The sequence below is a fragment of the Triticum aestivum genome, chromosome 7A (genome assembly GCF_018294505.1).
Source record: "Triticum aestivum cultivar Chinese Spring chromosome 7A, IWGSC CS RefSeq v2.1, whole genome shotgun sequence".
In the NCBI taxonomy this organism is placed as follows: domain Eukaryota; kingdom Viridiplantae; phylum Streptophyta; class Magnoliopsida; order Poales; family Poaceae; genus Triticum; species Triticum aestivum.
Genome location: NC_057812.1, coordinates 19,071,418 through 19,079,007, shown reverse-complemented (window position 1 = coordinate 19,079,007; position 7,590 = coordinate 19,071,418). Strand labels below are relative to the sequence as shown.

General features: G+C 45.5%; 1 pseudogene; it reads right to left on the bottom strand.

The window, feature by feature from the left end:
• LOC123152258 (disease resistance protein RPM1-like) overlaps positions 1-321 on the bottom strand; it is a 5,757-nt pseudogene extending 5,436 nt beyond the window's left edge.
• Between the last annotated feature and the right edge of the window lie 7,269 nt (positions 322-7,590).

The window sequence follows — 7,590 nt, the reverse complement described above, 5'->3', positions numbered from 1 at the left end:
GGAACCATTTTTCGGGAATGAGATCGTGGATGTCATGGAAAACAAATTCCATCCTAAAATAGGCGTGTCTATTTTATGACAAGTATTTGACCAAAATTACACTATCGGTAGGTAATTCATGTGATACAAGAACAAGTACACGCAAGTACTTTCGAAAATGAATATAACGATGTCAGCAGATTCTCTTCACATAAAGTACACATACCAGATGTCTTTGCGGACTCCAATGAGGAGGCTCATCTCAGCAGCAGCGGCAGAGGCGGCCACGCTGATGGCGCCCATCAGCATCGACCTCGCCATGCTCACCACCGTCGCCGACATCTCTGGCCGGTTCTTCTCCTCTTCTCTTTCTCGATTTACAAATGCTCTCTTTGCTCAAGTGGTTAGAACAACAAGTATTGATTTGCAGCTCACACAAGTAGGTTGAGGCGTTTATGTAGCTGATCCACCAAGCCCAGAAGCCCTGCCTGTGGACCGGGTCCTCTTAACGTAGCACTCGAGTAATGAATGCGGCTGTTCAATAATACACGTATCCTAATCCCACTTATAATGCAGTAAGGGCCCTTGGACTGTAACATACGAGCTACTATGTTTTCCTTTTCCGTCGGAAATTCTTTCGATGAATAATCATGGTTCATGTTGCCCTGCGTGTCTACATACTGTATATGCCCCACGCGAAAGTAAAGACACATAACTGCACCAAAGCTGTGAAGCAAATACGTACGCGTGCCAGCCCGATGATGACATATTAAACAGCAAAAATGAGCTTGTTATCCTACGTGGAGCCAATTAACATGACCTTATCTTATTATTAGAAGAAAACAATGATTAATTTTGTTTTTGGGTTATTTTTTGGGTTAATTATCCTTTTGCCCTCAGTGGTGTCCATGTGCTCAGTTTTGCCCTCAGATGCGAATTGTCCTCAGTTTTGCCCCTAGTCCGAGCACAGCAACTATGACGAGGCCAAACGGCCATATTTGAGTCCATTCCGTCCGCCGGCGTTAGTGGTTGTGGGTCCGGAGCTTACTCGTGGGACCGCGTGGACGTGGGTCCGGAGCTGACATGTAGGCCCGTGCAACTAAATCCCCAAATCATTGGCAACCCATCCGCCCGGTCGGCTGTCCTGCGCCGCCGCCGCCGCCACCTGCGTCGCCACCTGCCCCGCCACTAGCTGCACGGCCTGCTCTGCCGCTACCTCCCTGCGCCTATGCTCCACGGCTACCTGTGACGCCCACCACCTTCCTGCGACGCCACGGGTGGGACGCCCGCCACCTGCTCGATCCGCGGCGCGGCCTCCTTCTGTGCGCCCGACCGGAGCGCTCAAAGGTGGGAGGTGGGGGGCTGCTGGAGCTATTTAAACTAGGAGGAAGAACCCTAGGGCAAAATGGTGAGCAGCGGCGACCCCGGAGTATTTGGCGAGGCATGCATCGGGCCGGAGATCCGCCGCGTCCACGACTGGGTTCCCGAGGGGTAAGTCTCGCCTCTTGTTTAGATTGAGCTTAGTTGTGCATTTGAACACTCGATTCGAGTAGGTTTGCCCAATTAATGTGCTGATTGCGTCTCTATTTTTCGCCGGTTAGGATGGAGTTGCGGTTTGCTTTCATGGTGCACATTAGAAGGGACCGGTACATGTTCGATGCAAAGTATAAGAAGAAATACCAAGGAGGTTTTGATTATCGGTTGCCAATGGCTAGTAATTGGAGTTTCAGACAATTTGGGGAGGTAATTTGTAGCCAATATCCTTGAGGTTTGCTTGATGAAGTGGTATACAAATACTATGATGGGGAAAAGAATTGGGTGACAGTTAGTAATGATGGAGAGCTAGCTACGATGTTTGTTAGGCATAAAGAGAAAGATAATTTTCATGTGAGGCTGCAAGTTGATGTGCTTGAGCAGACATTTGGACCTAGGATGGCGGGTGCAACATCTCGGGGAGAACCAAGTCGTCGTAATGGCATCTCTAGCCAGAACAGTTCAGTTGGTGCACGGCGACGTGGTGGCTCGACAAGTGTGGGCAACAGCAGTAGGGTCCCCCTTGAAGCGGAGCCTGATGGCTACAATTCTGGGGTTGATGAAGAGAAGCTATATTCTGATGTTATTCGGAATTTACGACGGGCACCTCGGACTGAAAATCAAGATGAGGCTCACAATGCAGTCCGTATGGATGATGACGCGATGGATGAGGACGAAGACCTTGCAGCTGTTGAATGGGACCCTTTAAACCCTCATATGGAAAAAGGTACAGTTTTTGCATCCATGAATGAGTGTAGAAATGCACTTGTGACATACTGCATCAAGGTAGAACGTATTTTCAAAGTTGACAAGAGTGATCAAGTACGTTATAGAGTGCACTGTCCGACTGAAGGTTGTCCATGGAGGCTGCTTGCATCTAAAATGCGGAATAGCACTAATGTTCAGGTCAAAGTGAACGCTTTTAAGCACACATGCCATGAATCAACCCTTAGGAAGGATACAATCAGTAGAGCCAAGTCAAGATGGGTGGCAGAAGAAGTCAAGAAGTGGGTGAAAGAAAACCAGCAAGTGGGTCCAAAGGAATTGCAGAAGAACATCAAAGATAAGTTCAAGATAGATTTACCATACATGAGGTTGTTCAATGGTAAACAACATGCTATGGATTCTATTTATGGTAACTGGCAGAAAAGTTTTCAATTGTTGTATTCATTCAAAGGTGAAGTGGAGAGGACAAGCCCAGGTAGTATTGTAGATATTGATCACCACACCGTGGAGTACACATTCAGGGGAGTGACAAAGACCAAGGAATGCTTTAGGAGGGTTTTGGTCTTCTTTGAGGCTTGTCGCCGGGGTTTTTTGGCAGGCTGCAGGCCTTAGTTGGCTATTGATGCCACTTTTCTCACAGGGAGGTTTAAAGGACAGTTAGTAGCAGCTTGTGCAGTTGATGCATATAGTTTTGTATTTCCAGTTGCCTATGGTGTGCTGGAGACAGAGTCTGAGGAGAGCTAGACTTGGTTTTTGCATAATCTCCGCTGGGCTATTGCACATCCCAATGGGTTGGTCATTCATACAGATGCCTGCAAAGGTTTAGAAGTGGCCGTGGATAATGTGTTCCCTGGAGTAGAGCATAGGGAATGCATGCGTCACCTTGCTGCAAATTTCATGAAGAAATTCAAAGGAAAGGTGTATACCGACAATTTATGGCCAGTATCTTTAACATGCAGTGTGAAGAAGCACAACTACCACTTGAGGCAGTTATATATGAATCCCAAAGTGAAAGAATACTTGGAAACACACCACTCCAAGTTATGGGCCAGAAGCCAATTCAGTGAAGTGAGCAAAGTTGACTATGTGCACAATAATCTAGCAGTCTTTCAACTCAACGATCCGGAAACTAAAGGGTCATTATGTGGTGGATTTGCTTGATAGGATAAGGATAGAATACATGCAGAAATTTTATTATCGTGCAGGAATAGCCGAGGCAAAATTCATGGGCCACATTATCATCCCTGCCGTGATGAATAAACTGAAGCAGAAGACAACAGGCTTCGAAATGAACATGACTCTTTGCTCGGATACCACAGCAGAGATATCATATTTGGATAAAGAGAAGAGGGAATGGAGATATCCAGTGGATTTAGAAGCTAGAACTTGCAGTTGTAGGCAATGGCAGATAACTGGGTTGCCATGCATTCATGCCTTGTTTTTCATCACTTCTCTCCCAGGTTCAGCAGGGAACATACAGCAGTATGTGCATGATTACTACTCTGTTGCAAGGTTCAAAGCCACATATGCTTATATCTTGCCTGCTATAGAGGGAAAACAACAATGGGACATGGTGGACCCTGGATTCAAACTTTGCGCTCCAATTCTGAAGAGAGCAGCAGGTAGACCAAGGAAGAGTCGAATCAGACCTCGCAGCGAAGGAGCTGGACTTGGAGCGAGGAAGCGTAAGTGCACAAGGTGTGGTGGGTCTGGTCATTTTGCTAAGTATTGTGATAACACAGTAGATCCAGCGTTCGGAGAGAGTTTCGATGATGGCTTCGATGAAAATGTTGGTCAGCAGCTGGTTGCCTCAACAGATGATGAAAATGATGGTCAACAGCCGGTTGCATCAGATGAGGATTTTGACAAGGTTCCAAATGATGATGGTCAACAACCGCATGATTTTGACGATGATCCAAAATATCCTCCAAATAATGATTCAAGTGAGGCTCCAAATGGTGATCCAAGTGAGGATCTAAATGGTGATCATGGTGATCCAAGTGAGGCTCCAAATAATGATCCAAGTGAGGCTCTAAATGGTGATCATGGTGATCCAAGTGAGGCTCCAAATGATGATCCAAGTGAGGCTCCAAATGGTGACCAACCTTCTGTTGTTGTGAGTTCTGCTAGGTATGTAAATCTTGCAATGGTCAAATACTACTGTACATCTATCACTTGACATGATCTCATTACCGTTTATGTTTTGCATAGCTCTATGGTAGGTTTGAAGAAGACGCGCAACGTATCGACAACCAAGAGAAGAAGAGAAGAAACAATGAGCACAAGGTGCACGAGGAGCAAAGTGATGGCAAGAAGCTCAAGGAACAGACAGAAGCCCCAACGCTATCTATGAATAATTATGAAACATTGAATAAGGGATGATGTTGTATTATGAAACATTTATCACTTGACATGTTGTATTTCTGTTGGATGATGTTGGACCTATGTTAGAAGTATATTTGACATGATGTTTGAATGAGCACATGGTTTTTTCCTTTTTTGATTTTTTTGAATTTTGTTTTGCTCATTTAAATTCTGGTCAAACCTAACTTTGACCAAGATTTAAACAAGTCTAAAACATCAGAATGAAAAACTAAGCCTGGATACTTCTTAGTCAATCCAAAATAAAGTTGTGGTGAGCTTTTTGAAATTTTCATGAAAAATGTGCTAAAAAGAGGGGTCCAAAGGTAGGGTAAACGGCCTCATTTCGGAGCAAAAAAAAATTCGACCTTGTCTAAATCAGCCAAATAACTTTCCTACACATATATTCTATATGTACAGACTATGTGCGCTCGTTTTTCCATTTTTTGATTTTTTTTAAATTTGTTTTGCTCATTTGAATTCTGGTCAAACTTAACTTTGACCAAGATTTAAACAAGTGTAAAACATCAAAATGAAAAACTAAGCCTGGATCCTTCTTAGTCACTCCAAAATGAAGCTGTGGTTAGTTTTTTGAAATTTTCATGTTCATTTCCCCAAAACACTTCTCTTCACTTCATACAAGAGAGTTTGCGATACTCGAGATATCATATAATACACATGAACTTATCATTTAAATGTATGTAAAGCTTGTTTATCAACTTAAATCGTTATTATATGACATAAGAAGACTATGTGCGCAGGTTTTTTATTTTTGTGATTTTTATTTAATTTATTATGCTCATTTGAAATCTGGTCAAACATAGCTTTGACTGCTTCAAACCCCTCCCAAACCCCGCTAACCCTAGCGCTGAATAAGGACCGTTCATCTAACCCTAGCGGCGATCAAGGGCCGTCGATCTAACCCTTCTAGAAGGAATCTGCGGGGAGGAGGGGGGCGATCCGCGAGATGCAATCTGATTGGCTGGGAGACCCATTGTTTTTTTAACAAATACCGGGCGCGCTGGATGGACCGTTGGGCCGTCTCGTGCTCTGGGCCTGAGACCGCAGTAAATAGCCCGTCTCAGCCTTTCCAGGCCTTGCATGCATGGAGGCGACGACGTGGGTTTGCATGCACGGGAGGCGGCGACGTGCATGCATGCGAGCGAGGCGAGCGAGGCGCGCTAGGTGAGCTAGGCTAGCGAGGCGAGCTAGGTGGTTCAGTGCAGTGGTTCAGGGCAGCGATTCACATGCACCGCCCGGTCAATGAGCTATGCAGTGATTCAGATGCACGCACGCGTCCCATGCATCGTTTGTGCAAAAATTTAAGTGTGCAAAACGTAACGTATACACACACGCGTCCGAATTCACACACGCACCGTTCTCATCCTTTCTCTCTTCCTCTCCCACGCACAGGCCTATAAATGGGGTGCCTCTCTTCCTCTCCCACCCACAAGCCAGATCCAATCCTCTCTAACTTCAAACACCCAAGCGACCGAGCCCTCCCCAAGCGAGACCAAGTGAAGATGCAGTTCAACGGGCCGACCTTCAACCGTCTGCCTGTCGTGCCGGAGCTGCGCTACCCACCGGGCGTGCTCGTGGAGAGGGAGCTCCGTGTGTGGGCTATTTCAAGGTGGAGGGGTTCCGTCGAACTCACCCGCACCTTCCTCAGAGCCGGCTATGCCCACCTCCCACGGGGCTCGCCGAGGATGTTCACCCTCAACGAGGTTCGTGACCGCGGTGGCATCCTCCTACTGCTCACGGTCACCTTCACCAACCCGTTTGACGCATGCGAGCTCCTCGGCCAAGTCTTTTGGTGCGGCTGCGAGGCCATCTTCTTCACCGTCTACAACATCTACACCAACTACGAACGCATCTTCCCCGCTCCAGGCCAGATGCACTCCCTTCCCTACGACGAGGAGGAGGAGGTGTGAAGATGAAGACGGTGTTACGGGGGCGCGCGCGGCCAAGCTCGTCATGTTTCGTTTTTTATTTTGTTGCTTTTCTATGCCGTGTCGTGTCGTGTCATGTTTCGTCATGTGTCTGTGAACTATGAACTTATTAAGTAATTGCAATGGTACGGTGTGTTCCATCTTATCTAAGTTATTAGGGTTTATTATGTGTGTTAAAAAATGTCCATGCCCAAACATATCATTACTTCCCTAAACAAGTCTTGAAGTTCGAGAACTTGTGGTTTTCATTAATGAAAATCGGAGGGGGTGAGAAGCCCTCTGTTTCATTCAAACAAAAAGTCATGAACTAACATGCAAATTTATTCCCTTTAAATCCTAAACCAAGTGCCACTCTATCCCTAGACCAAGTGCCACTCTGACCAAAATCATGTGGTAGTGCAACATACATTTTCAACCTTCCAACCCTCCAAAATTTAAGTGCAAAACAATGGAAAAACACTCTCACGCGTGTCCAAACATTCACGGTCTCACTATTTTTTTAAAAAAAATTCAAAATCTCACTATGTATACCTTCCTTCCCTATCCATGTCAAAGTTTTGCCATCTGTCCTAGCGGTTACTAGCGCAGCCCTAAACACCACAAACCCACGCGCCCTTGGGTTCGAGTCCCCAGCCGCACCAATTTTTTATGCATTTTCCACCCTTCATTTTTAGACAAATTATGTTTTTCTCAATGTAATACCCTTAAAAATTGTTCATTTATTTTGGCACCTGGCGTAAACCTCTACCAAAGCTGAGGCACATTTTCCATGACATTTTGGTCTTTGATTTAAATCACGGTGTATTTGAATTGGATTAATTAACAGCTCCAAAAAATTTCTAACCTTAATTGTTTGGCTCCGGAATAATTCAATTAGCTTCCACAAAAAGTTCCAGCATTATGATTTACTGCCTAAATTAAATCATAATAGAAAATAGAAAAATGTGCAAGAGAACCCCCGAATGGGCCTAATTGGATGCAGTTGGCCCATTAGTCTAGCCTGCACTTGGGTCTACGCTCTGAATTTGGCCCAATAGCAACC